The sequence below is a fragment of the Entelurus aequoreus genome, linkage group LG22 (genome assembly GCF_033978785.1).
Source record: "Entelurus aequoreus isolate RoL-2023_Sb linkage group LG22, RoL_Eaeq_v1.1, whole genome shotgun sequence".
In the NCBI taxonomy this organism is placed as follows: domain Eukaryota; kingdom Metazoa; phylum Chordata; class Actinopteri; order Syngnathiformes; family Syngnathidae; genus Entelurus; species Entelurus aequoreus.
Window position 1 is genome coordinate 17,905,390 of NC_084752.1, and position 21,446 is coordinate 17,926,835.

At 38.6% G+C, this 21,446-nt stretch overlaps 1 protein-coding gene across 1 annotated transcript in view; it reads left to right on the plus strand.

Moving 5' to 3' along the window:
• abcc6a (ATP-binding cassette, sub-family C (CFTR/MRP), member 6a) overlaps positions 1-21,446 on the plus strand; it is a 144,834-nt gene that overhangs the window by 37,110 nt on the left and 86,278 nt on the right. The gene's annotated exons all lie outside the window — the stretch shown is intronic.

Consider the following 21,446-nt stretch of genomic DNA (forward strand, 5'->3'; position numbering starts at 1 on the left):
GCCTTGGTGCTGGTGCTAGCCTTTTCGCTGGTGCTAGCCTTGGAGCTAACCGTGGTGCAGGTCGTGGTGCAGCGACAGGTGCTAGCCTAGGAGCAGCTAGCCGTGGTGCTAGCCGTGGTGCAGGTGGAGGTGGCCTAGCTGGCGGTTGCGGCCTGGCAGGCCGAAAGACCGGTGGCGGCGGCCGGGCCGGAGGTTGCGGCTTAGCAGGCCGAAAGACCGGTGGCCGGGCTGGAGGCTGTGGCTTGGCAGGCCAAAGAACTGGTGGTGGCGGCCATGCTAGAGGCTGTGGCTTGGCGTGATGATGCTGAGCCACCCCACCTGAACAGTTCCCAGCCCTAGCCCCCCCCCCCTCAAGGAGCGGGTACCAGACGAGCTCCCCGCGGTCTGGAACCGTTTTTTGGGGTGGGTCAGGAGGGGGGCAGAATCCTCCCCTTCAAATTGTCCAAAAAGTCTTTCTTTTTTTTCTACCTGGGATTGAGTGGGCGGAAAAAAAGAAAAGTCCTGTGATGTGGGCGGGGCATGAAAACTAGATGACTGTGACGGATTAGCTCTAATTTTCAAGATCATGTTTTGGTAGTGTTTTATCATGGTCCTTGAGTCTTTTGTTGGAGGCGGGTGATCAAAAGTAAAAGCGTTGAAAAAAAATCCTGGTTTGTGACATCATCAGGGCGAAGCCAGGCTGTCTGTTGCTTGCTTCCGCCCGGAGGGGGATGAGCTTGGAGCGGCGTGTCCTGCCGGCTCGCGGAAGTCTTTCCTCGTCCTTGGCGAAGTCGGACATCACCGAAGGCCTAGGTGGGAAACACACGGCCCGCCACTGTATAATGGACATGTAAAAACGGTTTCTTGTGGCATGGTTATTTCCTTTATACTTTGTTATATTCAGTTGCTGAATGTAAATATATGATAAACACATTTTTCATGTAATTTTTCATTTGCTGTATTTTTTTACAATGAAACCACGGCTGCCAGTAATTTATGGTAAAGTTGAATATTGCAATAAATAAAATATACTGTACAGTTGGACAATGTTTATCACTGATGAGATTCACAATATGTTATTTTTAGTATGAATTACTGTAAACATGTTCATATCGAATTATCTATAAAGCAAATTACTGCCACTGGGTTTATTTTTTTTTTTTTTTTTTACTAAATTACTGTAAACAGGTTAACAACATCTATGTGTTTATTATGGTAATTTACTGCAAGCAGAAAAAATTATCTACTATAAAATACCCCACAATAACACACGTAATGTTTCATATATTGTGACTGTATTTTTTACAGTGAATTCCCAGTATTTCACAGATATTTTTTTTGTTTGTTTTTTAAAGAGGCTAACAATATGTCAGTTTTTTTCATAATAATTTACCGTAAGCAAAAACGGTTATGAATTGTGAAATTAACTGGTTCAACGTTAACATGCCGTAATATCCTGTATGTCGTGACTGTATTTTTGCGGTGAATTCCTGGCAAAACCACAGCTGGAGTATTATACCTTAAATTATTTAGGGTTTTTTTTGTAAACCAGGTTAACAATATATCGGTTTTTTTCATAGTAACTTACTGTAAGCAAAAACAATTAACTGTCAAATTAACAGGTTCAACATCAACATACCATAATGTCCTGTACATCTTGACAATATTTTTTACGGCGAATTCCTGGCAACCACAGCTGCCGGTATTTTACTGTAAATTCTGCAGATTTTTTTACAGTGTGTGAATTAGAGTTGTACGGTATTAGTATAGTACCATGATACTAATGAACAGTGTTGGGTTAGTTACTGAAAACCAGTAACTAGTTACAGTTACTAGTTACTTCATTTCAAAAGTAACTCAGTTACTAACTCAGTTACTTACACCAAAAAGTAATGCGTTACTGTGAAAAGTAACTATTTAGTTACTTCTTTTTTTCTTCTTTTTTTTTTTAAAGCTCCCATTAATGCCCTTTTAGCCTTAATTTCAGTACTGTTATTGCACAGGAGAATAATACCATCTGTTGATTAACTTGACATGCATTTGCATCACTGAACTCTGCTAAGCAATGTGGTCTACATACAACACACAAAGACAAAGATATGTTACAAAGGCCAATTTGTTTTTGGCCAGAACAAATTGACAAAAACTATTTTAAATAGCTGCAACATAACATACATAAGTAACAAACAGCATAATAACAACATAGCTGAAAAGCAAGAAAGGCACACACTACATACACAAAGCCTAACCAGACATTTTTTCCTCAAGGAATTCTGACACAAAATCATGTCTGAAGCCCAGAACACTCTACACATTTCCCCAGTTTTAGTATAGAGATAAGGAAAGATTGGCCTGGCCCACTAGGATCCCTCTTTATGTTTGTGAACTTAATAGTCTATACATTTAGAGTGATGTGATAATCAAACACTCTAGAAGTCTACAATGAAAGAGTATATAAGAGAATTGACAGCAACGTTCCCTCTAAGGTTCGCGCCTGTGCAATTGCGCACTGCTCAAGCATCCTCTGCGCACGGCAAATCTATGCCACGCATAAAATCAAATAAAAAAATAAGCGCAAAACAATTTTCGACACACGGACACGACAGAGAAAACTGTTTTCGTCATCATTGTTCAAATATTGTAACGTCTGTCGAGACGCTTTGAGGACATGAATTCCATCCATCACTTTACTGAGCAAAACTCTTTATTGTCGGCCATAAACACATCACCAAAACATTAGTAAAAAAAATGATATCTAGCAAAAGTGGTCATTTTCTGCAGTACAAACCAGACCCAAAAGCAACTTTGTTATATCAACAGCAGCCGCCCGCTCTTTCTCACTTGCGCTAACACATGCTCATATGGCACTTAGCCAGTGATGCGTTTACAGCCACACAAAAAGTCGGACAACTCCAACACCACACATAAAGTGTCATTCCAGGTCGTTACACTATGATTTACCAATCAAATGTGTGCTTATTCTAGTGTCATTTATTAGGAATCTTAATTTATAAATATTAATAATTAAATGCTGTTAGTATATTAAATAAATACTAATAAAAATATATTTTTTACAAACAGGAAGTTGCAGGAATGTATACATGATCCCCTGCTTACATCTCATTGTGCAACATGTGAATGTTTTAATTGGGAACTAAATGCAATGTCTGAAAGGGGTACAAATTATTTCCAAAGCAGGACCTCCACCCAGACAAACAATACAAGTACACAGTTCATGAAAAACAATATTTGTTGTTATTGTCATTGTAAGTGGGCCTAAACACTTATATTAGAAATGGAAATGACTGCTGTCATTTGATTATAATAATAAGAGAATGTTGTCTGTCTATCTGTGTTGGCCCTGCGATGGGTGGGGACTTGTCCAGGGTGTACCCCGCCTTCCGCCTGAATGCAGCTGAGATAGGCTACAGCAACCCCGAAAGGGACAAGCAGTAGAAAATGGATGGATGGATGGAGATTGAACTTGTTATTTAGTCAGGTTTGGGACAGGTGTGCTGCTGGTGTAGCCACAGTGTGCACGTCTGATGTTGCTCACATGGGCTCCACTGAATGCTCAGGGAGTTTTTGCCTTTGCTCACACACATGAACAATTAGAGGGAACATTGCTTGACAGAGTGTGTACCTTCAGTGCTGAATGATGAGCAGAGGCAGAGTTAACCCTTAAATGGAGGTGAAGTAGCATTGGAGTCTCTGTCTCTCTTTACTAGCTAGGTCGAAGCATGTTGCTTATGTAGCTTGTTTTAGCAGATTTGAATTGCTGTTTTGGGCAGTAGATGGGATCTTTGATCCAAAGCACAATTTACATTTAACTAAAATGTTATTTTCTTTGTGCTCGACAAAAGAAAAGTAGTGAAAATATCTCCATGTTAACAAACTCGACTGCAGCTCCGCCATGATCAGACACGCCCCCCCTCCTCTCTCCTCCACCTCCTCACACACACACAGAGCGCATGTCTCTCTTCCTCGGCTCGTGACACAAGAAGAATCAGAACGATGACACTGAAGCGCTCCGACAAAACACACTTTATACTACATTAAAAGTAACGTAAAATAACGCAGTAACGCATCATGTAGTAATGATAACTGAGTTACTGAATATAAAAAATAACGCGTTAGATTACTAGTTACCGCCGAAACTAACGGCGTTACAGTAACGCGTTACTTTGTAACGCGTTAGTCCCAACACTGCTAATGAATCATATTAGGTACTATACCGCCTCTGAAAAGTCCCGGCGTCAAAATGTAAACAAACGCCATTGGTGGATCTACACCTAACGTCCACTGTAATGATACCAAGTACAGGAGTGTATCTAGTCGATACTACTATGATTACGTCGATATTTATTGGTATCACAACATCTTTTTTTTCCTTTTTTTAATATTATATTATGTTTATTAACTCAGGAAATATGTCCCTGGACACATGAGGACTTTGAATATGACCAATGTATGATCCTGTAACGACTTGGTATCGGATTGATACCAAACTAGCACCCTGAATGTAAAAAAATGCCATGGGTGGATCTCCGCCTAACATCCACTGTAATGATACCAAGTACAATAGTATATCTAGTCGATACTACTATGATTACATCGATATTTTTTATTGTCACAAAATCTTTTTTCGTTTAAAATAAATTCATATTATGTTTATAAACGCAGGAAATATGTCCCTGGACACATAAGGACTTTGAATATGACCAATGTATGATCCTGTAACGACTTGGTATCGGATTGATACCCAAATTTGGGGTATCGTCTAAAACTAATGTAATGTAGCAAACAACAGAATAATAACTGATTATTACATTTTAACAGAAATGTAGATAGAACATGTTAAAAGTTAAAGTTAAAGTTAAAGTACCAATGATTGTCACACACACACTAGGTGTGGTGAAATGTGTCCTCTGCATTTGACCCATCCCCTTGATCACCCCCTGGGAGGTGAGGGGAGCAGTGGGCAGCAGCGTAGCCGCGCCCGGGAATCATTTTTGGTGATTTAACCCCCAATTCCAACCCTTGATGCTGAGTGCCAAGCAGGGAGGTAATGGGTCCCATTTTTATAGTCTTTGGTATGACCCGGCCGGGATTTGAACTCACAACCTACCGATCTCAGGGCGGACACTCTAATAGAGAAAGTAAGCAGATATTAACAGTAGATGAACAAGTTGATTAATAATTCATGTTCTACTACTTGTCCTTAATAATGTTGACAAAATAATAGAATGGAAAATGATACAATATGTTACTGCATACGTCAGCAGCTAAATTAGGAACCTGTGTTTGCTTACTTACTAATAAAAGACAAGTTGTCTTGTATGTTCACTATTTTATTTAAGGACAAACGTGCAATAAAAAACATATGTTTTAATGTACCGTAAGATTTTTTGTTAAAATAAAGCCAATAATGCAATATTTTGTGGTCCCCTTTATTTAGAAAAGTACCGAAAAGTATCAAAATAATTTTGGTACCGGTAGCAAAATATTTGTATCGGGACAACACTAGTGATTTTGTCGTAGTATTTTTCACATTTTCATGATGGGGTATTGTCTGTAGAATGTTGAGGCCAAAAGTGAATGTATTCCATTTTGGAATAAGGCCGTAACATAACAACATGTGGGAAAAGGGAAGAGCCGAGAATTCTTTCCGGATGCACTGCAAATGAGTCTTGTGACTGACTGGTGTGCATGCTGTCCTGGGTGTACATCTTGTGTTGCCTGAAGTCATCTGGAATAGGCTCCAGCATAACCCTTAGTCCAAACAGTAGATACAGCCATCTGATTGAGAACTACTCTTTGAGTTACTGTCCAACTGCACACCCTATTTACTGATTTACTCCGTTTAAAGTCACAGTCCTTTAATTTTCTGTTCTCGCCAAGAACCAAATGTTTGTTTTTTGCGAAGTAATGCAAGCATGCAAATGACTCGAGTTCAAATAGAATCGGAGCCCACACCAAGTCAAGACACAATCAGTGTGCCACAGTGTCATTAGGGACAAAAGGTGTACTGTAAATTCCGCCGCCTGTTTTACTGGCACACACATGCATGCCTGAGGTGTTTCGGGTCATTTCCTGGTGGTAGCAACAGTCTGCCGCCTGTACCACAACCTGACAAACTGAGACATAACAACATTTGCGAGCACCACCGATGTTTAGGTCTGTCTGACAGAGACATCAGTCTTAGGGATTTCTCTTTATCGTCCAGTAGTTAACACTGGTAAATGTATTTTTAACGTTCTTATATTTTGACCTTATTGCAAACTAGTGTTGTCCCGATACCAATATTTTAGTACCGGTACCGGTACCAAAATGTATTTTGATAGTTTTCGGTACTTTTCTAAACAAGGGGCACCACAAAAAAATGGCATTATAGGCTTTATTTTAACAAAAAATCTTACGGTACATTAAACATATGTTTTTTTTATTGCAATCAAAGAACAATTTTGTCCTTAAATAAAATAGTGAACATACAAGACAACATGTCTTTTAGTTGTAAGTAAGCAAACAAAGGCTCCTAATTTAGTCTGCTGACATATGCTGTAACATATTGTGTCATTTATCATTCTATTATGTCAAAATTATGAGGGACAAGCTGTAAAAATGTATTATCAATCCTCTTGTTCATTTACTGTTAATATCTGCTTACTTTCTCTTTTAACATGTTCTGTCTACACTTCTGTTAAAACGTAATAATCACTTATTCTTCTGTTGTTTGGATACTTTACATTAGTTTTGGATGATACCACACATTTGGGTATCAATTCGATACCAAGTAGTTACAGAATCATACATTGGTCATATTCAAAGTCCTCATGTGTCCAGGGACATATTTACTGAGTTTATAAACATAATATGATTTTTTTAAAAAGGAAAAAAGATTTTGTGACGATAAAAAATATCGATGTGATCATAGTAGTATCGACTAGATACGCTATTGTAATAATAATAATAATAATGAATTACATTTGTAACGCACTTTACATTTGTTAAAATCTCAAAGTGCTACAAAGTATAAAAAAGGAAAAAAAATAAAAATAGAAAGTTAGAACATATAGTAGAAAATTGAAATACACTAGATAAAGTCTAGATAAAACATAGAGACATAGATAAAATAGAAATACAAACATGAAAGCACTGGAATAAAACAGACCGGCAAGTAGTACATTTAAAAACAAGAAGGCAGAGAAATTAGATAAAAGCTGTGCTAAAAAGGTGGGTTTTTAGTCCCTTCTTAAAACGGTCGACCGACTGTGGTACTTGGTATCATTACAGTGGATGTCAGGTGTAGATCCACCCTTGGCATTTGTTTACATTCAGCGTGCTAGCTTGCTGTTAACGGTTAGTTAACGTATCCTCCTACGGTGTGTAGTGAAGCATGTTTAGCTATTCCTCGTCCTGCAGGGATGATACTTGTAAGAAACTCACTTTATTTGTCGCCACGGAGGCGAGGATTAGTGATTTAGAAGTAGCTAAAGCATTGCCGAGCTAGCTAGCTATGTCTTAAAGCACCTCTTCCTGAGTGCGTTTTAGTGTTATAACTTCACCTTTATCTTTAGTTTTTAAGCCAAAATGCGTCCGTTCTCCCTTTTCTGTCTACACACTGTGTCTGCTTGTAAGTACTCTGTGATTGTGCGCTGCCGAACATGCTCCTCTGCTCGTAAAACCAGCAATGACACGACGTGACAACGCGCCGTCATGCCAAACAGAGTACAGTACTGTTTTTGATTCATTAGTACCGCGATACTATACTAGTACCGATATACTGTACAACCCTATTCCAAACAATACCCATCAAAATATGTATATTCTTCCCTTCGTATTTAACCACTCTTAGTTGCTCAAATGTCATTATGTAATCCCAAATTTACCATGAAATGACTCAGTTTTATTTTGCTCTTTTCACTTAATTCCATTATGTATGTAATGCAACATTAATCCAGCTGGATGGTCTAAAAAATTTTAAAAAACTCCCTTGTCTGGTGGAGACTATAAAGTGATGAATCACTATTATAATAATAATAATAATCTCCTGTTTGCACATGTCGAGACGTAGGATCAGGTAGTGGTCGTCTTCCCTGCCAAGCTTTCCATGTTTCGCTCTGGCCGCTTGCGTTAGTCCCAGCAAGGACAGTGTCATATTTTCCTGCTCAGCTGCTGTGCTATACTTTTCCCTTGTGTTTTGACCATGATCACGCAATATGATGACGTGCTTCCACAGACCACGAGGAGCACTGAAAAATATTTGCCTTGTTTTACTGTAATCTACAGACTGTGTTTGTTAAGAACTGATCAAGGGGGTGACCCCGGGATGCAGAGACGGGAGGCAAGTTTGAATAACAAAAAGGAATACATTTAATAAGTCCAAAAAGTGTAAGGAGGCTAGGAAACAAACACAACAAAGTTAGACATAACAGGACTAAGGAAAAACAACGTACCAGGACTGACGAGGCGAAGCAGGCGCATGCACGTGGGAGGTGCAGGATAAAATAACCGGCAAGACCCAGCTGTGGGTGACGAGCTTAAATGCTCCTTTGTAGAAATAGGTTGCAGGTGTGCCTTAGTGTCCGCCCCTTGCTGGAGACTAAATGAGCTGAGGAAACACATCACAATAAAAGAGAAGGCAGGGAAATAAAAACACAACAGTGTTTTCATTTTCACTTTGAAAGCTGATCCAGACAGAGGAATGCTATGGATATTTCTAGAGATGTCCGATAATATCGGCCTGCCGATATTATCGGCCGATAAATGCTTTAAAATGTAATATAGAAAATTATCGGTATCATTTTTTTTTATTATCGGTATTGTTTTTTTTGTTTTTTTAATTAAATTATTAAATCAACATAAAAAAACACACGATACACTTACAATTAGTGCACCAACCCAAAAAACCTCCCTCCCCCATTTACACTCATTCACACAAAAGGGTTGTTTCTTTCTGTTATTGGTTCCTATATTATATATCAATATATATCAATACAGTCTGCAAGGGATACAGTCCGTAAGCACACATGATTGTGCGTGCTGCTGGTCCACTAATAGTACTAACATTTAACAGTTAATTTTACTCATTTTCATTAATGACTAGTTTCTATGTAACTGTTTTTATATTGTTTTACTTTCTTTTTTATTCAAGAAAATGTTTTTAATTTATTTATCTTATTTTATTAAAAACATTTTTAAAAAGGACCTTATCTTCACCATACCTGGTTTTCCAAATTAGACATAATAAGGTGTTAAATCCACGACTGTATGTATCGGTATCGGTTGATATCGGTATTAGTAATTAAGAGTTGGACAATATCGGAATATCGGATATCGGCAAAAAGCCATTATCGGACATCCCTAGATATTTCTTTAGAAAACAGGGAAACACGCTTTTGCTTTTTTTTAAACAAAACAAATAAAAACAGAGGGCCTGATCTACAAAAATCCAAATATCAAGTTCTAAACGGCATGTGCAAACTATAAAATTGCACGCATTATTAGTGGCCGTTTTGCGAGTGATCTACTAAGACTGTGTGCACAATGGATAACAAGTGCAAAAGTGGTGCAGAACACCCTATTTAATGCGTGTATACCAGCTGTCACCATGGAGACACTCATTTCCCTTCACATTTATGGCATCATATGGCCCAACCTGTGGCGTTTCATCATGTTGTTGACATGCAGTACACAAATATAAAATGCACCAACTTTTCTGGGCCATATTGAAGGCCTATTTACAAATGCCAACACCAGTGAAGTTGGCACGCTGTGTAAATCGTAAATAAAAACAGAATACAATGATTTGCAAATCCTTTTCAACCTACATTCAATTGAATAGACTGCAAAGACAAGATACTAAACATTCAAACTGGAAAACTTTGTTATTTTTTGCAAAAATTAGCTCATTTGGAATTTGATGCCTGCAACATGTTTCAAAAAAGCTGGCACAAGTTGTTAAGTCTTTGAGGCATGGCTGCGATTGTTGTGTTCCCCTCCAACGCAGGAAACAAGCAGGAGTAGCGTGCAGGTAAGATTCAAGTTTTTAATTATTTTAAGGCAGGATCAAAAATACAAACTGAGGACGCTAGCAAGCGGGGAGCTAAACAAAACCAAAATGTCACCAAGGGTGAAAAAAAAGAGGAAAGCAAGACTTTCCAAAAATCACTAGAGCGAGGAGAAAGAAACGGGAGAACGTAACTGTTGCCTATTGCAAACATTGACCCAGCAACTATTGCTGGGTGACAGGAAACTATAAAGGAGAGTGATTAACCAAAACACATGGTGGGAACACTAATTGCTAAACTAAGACAGGTGAGGAGAATCAGTGCCCATGGAAACCAACAGAAAACAGGGAAAGAGGGTGCACACAGGAAACAGACTAAAACAGAAACATTACCAAACATAAATCATGCCATGACCCGGGTAACGGATCATGACACAAGTGGCAAAAAAGACTGAGAAAGTTGAGGAATGCTCATCAAACACTTATTTGGAACATACCACAGGTGAACAGGCTAATTGGGAACAGGTGGGTGCCACGATTGGGTATAAAAGTAGCTTCCATGAAATGCTCAGTCATTCACAAACTGGGATGGGGCGAGGGTCACCACTTTGTGAACAAATGCGTGAGCAAATTGTCGAACGGTTTAAGAACAACATTTCTCAACGAGCTATTGCAAGGAATTTAGGGATTTCACCATCTACAGTCTGTAATATCATCAAAATGTTCAGAGAATCTGGAAAAATCACTGCACGTAAGCGGCAAGGCCGAAAACCAACATTGAATGCCCGTGACCTTCGATCCCTCAGGCGGTACTGCATCAAAAAGCGTCATCAGTGTGTAAAGGATATCACCACATGGGCTCAGGAACACTTAAAAAAACCCACTGTCAATAACTATAGTTCGTCGCTACATCTGTAAGTGCGAGTTAAAACTCTACTATGCAAAGCGAAAGCCATTTATCAACAACACCCAGAAACACCGCCGGCTTCGCTGGGCCCGAGCTCATCTAAGATGGACTGATGCAAAGTGGAAAAATGTTCTGTGGTCTCAAGTGTCCACATTTCAAATTGTTTTTGGAAACTGGACGCCGTGTCCTCCGGGTCAAAGAGGAGAAGAACCATCCGGATTTTTATAGGCGCAAAGTTAAAAAACCAGCATCTGTGATGGTATGGGGGTGCATGGGTAACTTACACATCTGTGAAGGCGCCGTTAATGCTGAAAGGTACATACAGGTTTTGGAGCAACATATGTTGCCATCCAAGCAACGTCTTTTTCATGGACGCCCCTGCTTATTTCAGCAAGACAATGCCAAGCCACATTCTGCACGCGTTACATCAGCGTGGCTTCGTAGTAAAAGAGTGCGTGTACTACACTGGCCTGCCTGTAGTCCAGACCTGCCTCCCATTGAAAATGTGTGGCGCATTATGAAGCCTAAAATACGACAAAGCTGTACATTAAGCAAGAATGAAGAATAATTCCACCTGAAAATTGGTCTCTTCAGTTCCCAAACATTTACTGAGTGCTGTTAAAAGGAAAGGCCATGTAACACAGTGGTAAAGATTGCCCCTGTGCCAACTTTTTTGCAATGTGTTGCTGCTATTAACATTAATGATTATTTGCAAAAAAAAAATTGAACATTAGGTATCTTGTCTTTGCAGTCTATTCAATTGAATATAAGTTGAAAAGGATTTGCAAATCATTATATTCTGTTTTTATTTACGATTTACACAACGTGCCAACTTCACTGGTTTTGGGTTTTTATTGTGTGCGCAATGGATAACAAGTGCAAAATTGGTGCAGAACACCCTATGTAATGCGTGCATACCAGCTTTCACCATGGAGACACTCATTTCCCTTCACATTTATGGCATCATATGGCCCAACCTTTAGGGTTTCATCATGTTGTTGACATGCAGTACATATATATATATAATATGTGCCAACTTTTCTGGGCTACATACACTTATGAGGCATTGCCCTTTTGAAGAGAAGAGCTTGCTGGATTTTAATTGGCAACTAAGAGCAGACTAGCTATATTATGAATAGGAGTTGGGCATCGGGCATCTATGGTACCTGGGTCTCACATTTTGATTTTCTCGGAACCGTCCAAAATTGTAATCCTCGATTCCTGTTTGTCGAAGCTCAATCTGCCGACAGCTAACTGTATATGTCTATCTCCTGTGTGGATTCAACATTGCAGCAAATAATGTACTATTATCACTGGAGGGGAGTCTCAACATGTTACACATGGAGTAAAAGCAAGCAGGAGCAGGCAAGCTAAACGTTAAACCAGACCCGGGCAAATTAAGGCTTGGGGGCCACATGCGGCCCGTTAAGCTTTTCAGTCGGGCCCACCGGACATTCGCAAATAATTTTGTTAGATCTTTAAGATGGAAACTGTAGCTGCCATTATGATGTGCAGTGATGTTTTCAAATTACCGTTAGTCTTGAACTATACAAAGTATTTCAATGGTTGGAATCTGTGCTTTTGCATGATATACTAGTTACTATGGTAATCTAATTAGTTACTATGGTAATCTAATTAGTTACTATGGTAATCTAAGTCACAGCAGCTCAGACGAGGCACCAAGCTGTGTGGGTGTGGTTTGTTTCCACAGAGTGTTTCCAGAGCGAACAGCCTGAAATGCGGGTGTCAGGGACAGACGCGGAAGGAGATTTTTACAACAAACTTCTAAAGCTTAGTGATATATCAGATTGTAGGTGGGTTATTTTTTACCCTTCGTGTTCATATTTTGCTGTTTGTTGCATTTTTGTTGCGTTTCGCTTGATTGTAAAATATGTCGATGAGATGGGGTGTAGCGTTCATATGTTGTCAATATTCAGCGTTTAATCTTTCATAGTTAATATTGTAAATCCCACATTCTTTATTTTCATGTACATTCTGGGTGTCTCATTTAGTAAAAAAATATGTACAATTCCATTCCGTTTTTTAAGGCGGTCTGTCATAACGTTTTTAGCATTCAATCAGACATTATTGTGAGGTTTTGTATTAGTGTTCCTAAAAATAGGACCCAAGCACACATACTGTACAGCATATTTTCACAGCTTACATATATATGTATGTGTATATATGTATACGTATATATGTATGTGTGTATATATACACTATATTGCTAATAGTATTTGGCCACCTGCCATGGAATTGTCCAAACTGTTTTGGTATCCTGGAGCATTCAAAGTTCCTTTCACTGGAACTAAGGAGCCAAGCCCATCCATCCATCCATTTTCTACCGCTTATTCCCTTCGGGGTCGCGGGCAGGGCCGGCCCGTGGCATAGGCCGTATAGGCAAATGCTAAGGGCGCCGTCCATCAGGGGGCGCCACGCCAGTGCCACAAATGTTCGAGAAAAAAAAAAAAAAAGTTGTACTATTATTTCTAAATACAAAAAATAATCCCACGTTAATTAAAATGCAAAGTAAAGCCTATTTAATAGAAATATTATTTGTTACAACATTACGCATACCCCCCCCCCCCGCACGGTGCGCCCCCTCCCTTCCCGTATCATGACTCTTTTTGGATGTCACCACATCAAAAAATCAACACAAGATGTCAAAACGGCCAAAACTGTCAGGTGCCCAGGGAAGAAAAAATAGAAAAGAAGAGGAGGAGAAACGAGAAAAAGACAGAGGTTGCAGGTAGGTAACGTTAGCCTATATGAAATTATTTGTCTGTTACAGAATGTGATAGTAACCTGGCTTTTTAGCACTAAGCTAATGTTACATGATTCGGCAATTGCTAATCAATAAATAGCTAGTTCTGTTTTAACGTTGGGTTATTATTGTGGAGGGGGCTAAATTGTTATGGAAAATAATAATGTAACGTTAGGTAATTACAGTACTCCCACCTTACATTCCTCAGGGACATTTCTATTAGATATTTTAAGCAGGTGTTTTTTGTTTACATTGTTATTGCCTTCTGGTTAGCTAATGTTTGCTTTGCAGGTAATAGTCACTTTTCCACCCCTTTATATATTAGGTATAGTTGTAAGCCTAGTTGTTAAAGTGCACATCATTAATGTTAATTAAGCAAAATCACATGAGAGGGAATGCTGTTTTTTAATTTGAGCACTGCTGTGATTCGGTTAAAGATAATCATAACATAACATTCTCATATAATATGTTAATTTGCTTTCTTTAAGTAAAAAAAAAAGGTCTAAGACAAAGCTATTCGGTTTCTTGTGAGTATATACACTTCACTGCCAATGTGGGGGTGCGCCACCTAAAATCTTGCCTAAGGTGCCAGATTGGTTAGGGCCAGGCCTGGTCGCGAGGGGCGCTGGAGCCTATCTCAGCCAAGCCCAACTCCTGAAAAACAACCCCACACCATATTTCCTCCTCCACCAAATTTCACACTCGGCACAATGCAGTCCGAAATGTAGCGTTCTCCTGGCAACCTCCAAACCCAGACTCGTCCATCAGATTGCCAGATGGAAAAGCGTTACTCATCAGTCCGGAGAACACGTCTCCACTGCTCTAGAGTCCAGTGGTGACGTGCTTTACACCACTGCATCCCACGCTTTGCATTAGACTTGGTGATGTATGCAGCTGCTCGGCCATGGAAACACATTCCATGAAGCTCTCTGCGTACTGTACGTGGGCTAATAGGAAGGTCACATGAAGTTTGGAGCACTGTAGCAACTGACTGTACAGAAAGTCTTTGCACTAATTGCTTCAGCATCCGCTGACCCCTCTCTGTCAGTTTACGTGGCCTACCACTTGGTGGCTGACTTGCTGTTGTTCCCAAACTTCTCACTTTTCTTATAATAAAGTTGACTTTGGAATATTTAGGAGCAGGAAATTTCACGACTCCACGCTGGAAATCACTGGAGCAGCCCATTCTTTCACAAATGTTTGTAGTTACAGTCTCCATGCCTAAGTGCTTGATTTTATACACTGGGCCAAGTGAGTAGGACACCTGATTCTCACCATTTGGATGGGTGGCCAAATACTTTTGGCAATAAAGTGTATACATACATAGATAGATAGATATACCGGGTCCCCAGACACAGTTTTTTATTCAAATATGGCCCCCCGAGTCAAAATAATTGCCCAGGCCTGGAATATGTGTAAATATTATTTATGAGGTTTTCAAAAATAGTTCAAAGTATTGATTTGTATACTCTTCTTGAAAATAGCCCTGTGACAATAATATTTTTTGGCACTGCCTCTTAAAAGAATCGGAATCTAGATTCGTTGGGAACCGGCATTGAAACCTATATGGTCCATATTCAAAAGATGCCCAATCCTAATTATGAATTCCTTCCTTATCCTTAGTGTTTTGTCACTGCTTTTGTTTAAATGTCTGTTGCTTCCCCATTTCTGGCATTTGCATCGCATGATGATTTTACGGTTTCCACTTACAGTGCATTTTTCAAGATGACTTAGATGACTTATTAATGCACTTCATGCTGTTTTCACCATATATCATCAGGTTTTTGGGCAATACTTGAAAATGCATGTGACACAAAATCCCACAAAAAGAACACCTAAGCATGAATTATCTAGGACAGGGGTGGGCAATTAATTTTTACCGGGGGCCGCATGAGCAACCCGAGCACTGCTGGAGGGCCACTTTGACAATATTTCAATTAAATTTTGCTCAATATTATTTTTGATATATACTGTAAGATACATAATAATTATAATAATAATAATTAATAATAATAGTAATACTTCAACATAGTGTGTGTAACAACATTCCATGACTAATATAAATAAATTAACATTAATAATAAATGACAGTAAAATAAGCACACGTATGACTGAGGAGTCATAGTGTAACTTTGTGTGATGTTTGAGTTGTCCGACTTTTTGTTGGCCATAAAAGCACCAGTGGTTTAGTGCTATGCGTGTTGGTGACAGATGACAAGTTGGTTTTGGCCTGGTTTGTACGGCAGAAAATGACTAGTTTTTCGAGATAGAATTGTTTTACTTATGTTTTTGGTGTGGTTATGTCCGAATATAAACAGTTTTGCTCAATAAAGTGATCGATATAATTCCTGGCCCCGAAGCATCTCGATAGACGTTACAATAATTGAACGGTGTTCAATTGAACGGTGTTGACGAACACCGTTAGGGCCGCTTGTTGTCACTGTCACTCAGAGTTGCATTTCAAAATTACATAGAATAAATATGTTTATTTTGTTTAGAATTCAGATGGGATTTGATTTGGTGCGCGGCATTGATTTGCTGCGCGCAGCAGACGCTTGAGCAGTGCGCAATTGCGCAGGCACGCACCTTAGAAGGAACGTTGCATGGCAGTCCATGTCTTGTTGGAAACACGCCATTCTTCATCAACTTTTCTCTTTTTAGCGTCTCGGGTGTAAACCGTGCATCACTTGTCGCTGCATGTGCACCTTCACTCGCAGGTTACACACGGACACACGCCCATAAATAATACTTTTCAAAATAAAAGCAGCACAGTTGTATTGCGCGCACGACATAGATGTTTTTTCAACTTTATTTTGTAATTAATGATTGCAGCTGTTCACATTCACTCACAATCACGCACACGCATACGTCCACACGGAAGTAATACAAATAACGATTTTCAAAACAAAAGCAGCACTGTTGTATTGCACACTCGACATAGATACTTTTTAAAATTTATTTTGTAATTTATAATTGGCCTCACGCGGGCCGTACAGGGACGCACAAAGGGCCGGATGCGGCCCGCGGGCCGCAGAATGCCCAGGTCTGATCTAGGACTAAAAAAACTTATACTGCAGCGGGGCTCTCAAACTCATTTTCCTTGAGGGCCACATTGCAGTAATGGTTCCTTTCAGAGGGACGCTTTTTAAAAAAAAAAAATTACATTATGCATGAGGGTAATAACCTGTGACTAATCATGATTAATCGAAATGCATATGCATTTGATTATTAGATTTTTTTTTATATATAACTTGCTTAAATATCATAAAAAAAAGGTGACAAGCAGTTATTTAACAATTTGTTTTTATCTCCCAAAAATAGTTTTGCAATACAGTATATTTTTCAGTTCAGATCAGTTCAGTTCAGTTTCAGTTTATTTGGAACATGCATACGATACAATATAATGCATCACATATTTCCAGTTGTTTCATTACAGCACGTCCGAAAAGGAGTAGGAAGAAGCAGAGCTTATTTAATCCTACCCCTTTTCATACCATAGCAATTGTATCCCATTTCCTTGTTCTCTGTAACAGAACAGTAAAAAAAAATTTTTTTTAAATAAATAATATACCATAGGCAAACAAATATTGAATACATAAATAATCTTTGTCTCAATTTAAAAAAAAGGGTTCAAGATGTTCATCATAATTCTTGTTCTGTGTACTTTGTAAAAACACCTGTACCGTAATTTCCGGACTATAAGCCGCACCTGACTATAAGCCGCACCAGCTAAATTGAGGGAAAATTACAGATTGCTCCATATATAAGCCGCACCCGACTATAAGCCGCAGGGTTTTGATGTGTAATTACCGTAGTATATAGGGGTTCCTGCTACCACGGAGGGGATTGTCGGGACAGAGATGACTGTTTGGGAACGCAAAGCGTCCCATTTATTAACAATAAATCTTTCAATCATTCAATCAAACTTTCACATCTTTGACATGGCGAACAGCATTCGTGCAGAGTACAAATAATACAACGGTGCAAAGTAATACAAAGTGCTCGCATGTACGTTATCAAAATAACCAGCCTACCGGTATATGAAAAGTCAGTCTTTAATCATTGTGTCATCGTCTTCCTCCTGCGTACTAAAACCACCGAAATCCTCTTCGTCGGTGTCGGAGAAGAACAGGTCGTAAATAAGCCGCACCCTTGTATAAGCCGCAGGGACCAGAACGAGGGGAAAAAGTAGCGGCTTATAGTCCGGAAATTACGGTAGTTTGAACAGTCTCTTAAACTGAATCATGTTGGTGCTTTGTTTGATTTCTTTGGTTAATCCATTCCATTATTTAATTCCACATACTGATATACTAAAGGTTTTAAGTGTTTTAAGAGCATACAAATGTTTTAATTTAGATTTTCCTCCAAGGTTATATTTCTCCTCTTAGGTTGAGAAGAATTGTTGTACATTTTTGGGTAGCAGGTAATAGTTTGCTTTATACATAATTTTAGCTGTTTGCAAATGCACCAAATTGTTGAATTTCAATATTTGTGATACAAATTTAAAAAAAAGGGTTTGTATGTTCTCTATATCCAACATTATGAATTATTCTTATTGATCTTTTTTGTAACACAGTTAGTGAATGAAGCTCGCATTTGTAGTTGTTTCCACATATTTCTGCACAATAACTCAGATATGGTAACACTAGCGAGCAGTAAAGAATATGAAGTGATTTTTGGTCTAGAACAGGGGTGTTTAAACTCATTTTAGATCGGGGGCCACATGGAGAAAAATCAAAAAAGACAACTTCAGATTGTTTTCTTTGTTTAAAAATAGAACAAGCACATTCTGAAAATGTACAAATCATAATGTTGTTGGGTTGTTTTTTTTACAATTACATGTTGCGGTTAATATTATATATACTTTATTTGTCGTTATTTACTGTATATTTTCTGAATAAATTATGTAATAATGTTTATAAGTCAACCCATTGGTTTTAATGTTCATCAAGATAAATAAATAATACAAATCATTAGGGCTGTGAATCTTTGGGTGTCCCACGATTCGATTCAAAATCTTCTTTTTTTTTTTTTCAATTCAACACGATTCTCGATTCAAAAACGATTTTTTTCCCGATTCAAAAGGATTCTCTATTCATTCAATACATAGGATTCCAGCAGGATCTACCCCAGTCTGCTGACATGCAAGCAGAGTAGTAGATTTTTGTAAAAAGCTTTTATAATTGTAAAGGACAATGTTTTATCAACTGATTGCAATAATGTCAATTTGTTTTAACTATTAAATGAACCAAAAATATGACTTATTTTATCTTTGTGAAAATATTGGACACAGTGTGTTGTCAAGCTTATGAGATGCGATGCAAGTGTAAGCCACTGTGACACTATTGTTTTTTGTTTTTTTTTGTCATAAATGTCTAATGATAATGTCAATGAGGGATTTTTAATCACTGCTATGTTGAAATTGTAACTAATATTGATACTGTTGTTGATAATATTCATTTTTGTTTCACTACTTTTGCTTTGTTCTGTGTCGTGTTTGTGTCTCCTCTCAATTGCTCTGTTTATTGCAGTTCTGAGTGTTGCTGGGTCGGGTTTGGTTTTGGAATTGGATTTCATTTTTATGGTATTTCTGTGTATTGTTTTGTTGGATTAATTAATAAAAATAAAAAAAATAATAATAAAATATTTTTTAAAAAAAGAAAATCGATTCTGAATCGCACAACGTGAGAATCGCGATTCGAATTCGAATCAATTTTTTCCCACACCCCTAAAAATCATAATGTTGTTGTTTTTTTTTACACTGACATGTGGTTAATAGTATTCTACCTTTATTTGTCCTTATTTATACTTTCTGAATAAATTATGTGATAATGTTCATCAGTCAACTCATTGGTGTTGATTTTCAATCTATCAAGATAAAAAAATTATATAAAAATCAAATTACAGGATGTTATTTATGTAATTTGATCATTTTCCTCGACTGGTGCACTAACATCATGTGTTTTTTTTTTTTTTTACATATGTAGCATCATCTACACAGATGCAAAGAATTGCTATTTCAACATCTAGTGGACACATTTAGAACAGCAGTTTCTTTCATTCAAAAATGTCGGCTCATTTTTATACTTATCCCGAGGGCCGGATAAAACCTGTTTGGGCCGGATCAGGCCCGCGGGCCTTATGTTTGAGACCCCTTGTCTAGAACATGTTTAGCTTTATTTATTATTGACGTGTTTCTTGCTACTGTTGTATATTTTTTATGTGAGATTTCCAATTCTTTCCAGATTTCCAATTGGCATGATCAGATAATATTAAACTTTAAAATATGATTTTTTTTTTTCTGTCAAAATTGAAAGAACGAATGCATTTAGTAAAAAAAAAAAAAGCAAGTTAACACTTTAGTATGGGGAACATATTCACCATTAATTAGTTGCTTATTAAAGTAACAAATACTTATTTTAAAGTTATTTGGACACTAGGGGAACATATAAGGGTTAAGGTTACTAATAAGCAATAATTCTGAGGTTACTGAGGGAAGACTCTTAGTTAATGACTTACTGGTTGTATAATAAGGCCATGCAGAATAAAGCATTAATAAGTACTTAATAATGACTCATTAAGAGCCAATATGTTACTAATTTGCATGTTAATAAGCAACTAGTTAATGGTGAATATGTGTTCCCCATACTAAAGTGTTACCAAAAGCAAAAAAAAAAAGAAGGAATTTATTGAAACCCATTTTTTCCAGGCTTTCGCGGGCCCCAAAGTATGATGTGGCGGGCCCGGGCCTTGAGTTTGACACCTGTGTACTACAGTATAGTACTAGTATATCGTAGTTTTTGCACAAATGTGCTAGTTTGTTCAGCCTTACATGAAGACATATCACCCAATGGTGACTGAGCTCGTCACATCCTGGCTTTGACATGTTTTGAGTGATGCAATGGTCGCAATTTTTAAAACGGTGAAAGTTGCACAAACTGTGCGGTCAGACGAGGCGAGGTGTGAGGGTGGGAGAATAAGTCAGGAAGGAGGCAGCGAGTGAGAGTGGGAGGAGTGTGCGAGGGTGGGGGAATGTCATCCCATTAAGGGGAGTAGCTTCGGTGTTTTGATCCGAATCCAGCAGATGTGGGAGAGAGGAGAGGGTGTGGGAGAAAGCGAGCGAGACAGAGAGAGGGAGAACGAAATATTTCCACCCATCTAACAAGGAGGCACACTCATAAACAGGCGAGGAGGCAGGGTGAGACTCAGATGCACAGCAGCTCTCGGGGCAGCAGCAGTTCAAACAGAAACAGACTTTCATTGTGGACTGATGTTCTATCATAAGGGAGACACTCCAACACTCTGGCTAATAAACAGTGAGCCACTCAGGCACATAAGCAAGGCATCAGAATTAAAGGAGCGGTCCAATAAGGACAAACAAAGTTCTTATATACACATACACATATACATACACACACACACACACACACACACACACCGGTGCTGAGGGTGTCCTACCTAGTGTGAGGAGCAGGGGCTGGAAGTGAAGCACCAGAGGAAGGACCGAGCGAGTTGATGGATGCCCTCTGCAGCCGCAGTGGCCTGGACACTTTGTGGGTGAGTGAGTCTCTGCTAAACTTGTGTTGCCAATTGTCATGTATTAATGCACAATTTGTCTTTGAAAATAATTAGGCATGAGCATTTTTCCCTCAAGTCATCAAATAAGTGTCTTTTGAGGGAGTCTAATAGACCTTGATCTCCATAAAGTGTGTCAGGAGAGCTGCAGAGCATGTCGCATGCTGCATGTTCGTTTGCTTTAGAACAGGGGTGTTCGAAGTGTGGCCCCG